At 32.3% G+C, this 739-nt stretch overlaps 1 pseudogene; it reads right to left on the bottom strand.

Annotated features, from left to right (window-relative positions):
* The window catches only part of LOC105130199 (uncharacterized), a 2,985-nt pseudogene extending 2,510 nt beyond the window's left edge, over positions 1-475 (bottom strand).
* Between the last annotated feature and the right edge of the window lie 264 nt (positions 476-739).

Genomic DNA, 739 nt, shown 5'->3' with positions numbered 1-739 from the left:
TCTTTCCCTGCAATTTCCTTTCTATTTTGAGAGGCTAATACCCAATCTTTTAACGAACTCTATGAACTACTAATTAATCATGCTTAAGAACTCAGAAGAATCAAGAGCCAAAATTTCTCAGGAAGCATCCAAAAAAAATCTGAACTTTTTCCTAAAGTGCAGGCTTGTTGGGCGCATTCCATACTGAGAACCTTTGGTACTTCCACTACAATGGGTGTCCATGACTGAGGAAGAGAAAGGCAAATTGAAAGGCAAGAGGCCAGAGAGAGCCCATTATAAGAAAGACAAAGGAGGGGTAAAGCAACTACTTGTACAGAAGAAATTCAAGACATGGAGAATCTATGGTCCCTGGGGAACATGACAACCTAACATGAAAAACCATGGTCAGTGGTGTCTGTAATAAATGACAGTTACAGCTTGAGAAAGGCAACCTGTGAAAAGTGAAAACAACTCATAAGAATTTTTTTATAAAAAAAAAAAGGACATTCTTAAATTGACTCTTGTCATTACTATGCTTGCCTGCTTGCCTTCTATTCTCATTTTGAATCTGTTTTAGATTTTTTAGAAGTAAGCCACGAGTTTTTTTTACAATCTAACATCCTAGTGTTTTTATTTGTTTATTATTTTACAAAATTATACTTTCTTAAAATATAAAAAAAATATTATTTTTTTTAAATTGGTATAATATTTGATAAAAATAATATCATAATATTTGTTAAGAATTCGGAATTATATTGAC

This window comes from Populus euphratica, unplaced genomic scaffold (assembly GCF_000495115.2).
Source record: "Populus euphratica unplaced genomic scaffold, PopEup_1.0 scaffold95.1, whole genome shotgun sequence".
Classification (NCBI taxonomy): Eukaryota; Viridiplantae; Streptophyta; class Magnoliopsida; order Malpighiales; family Salicaceae; genus Populus; species Populus euphratica.
This window is presented reverse-complemented; position numbering and strand designations above follow the sequence as displayed.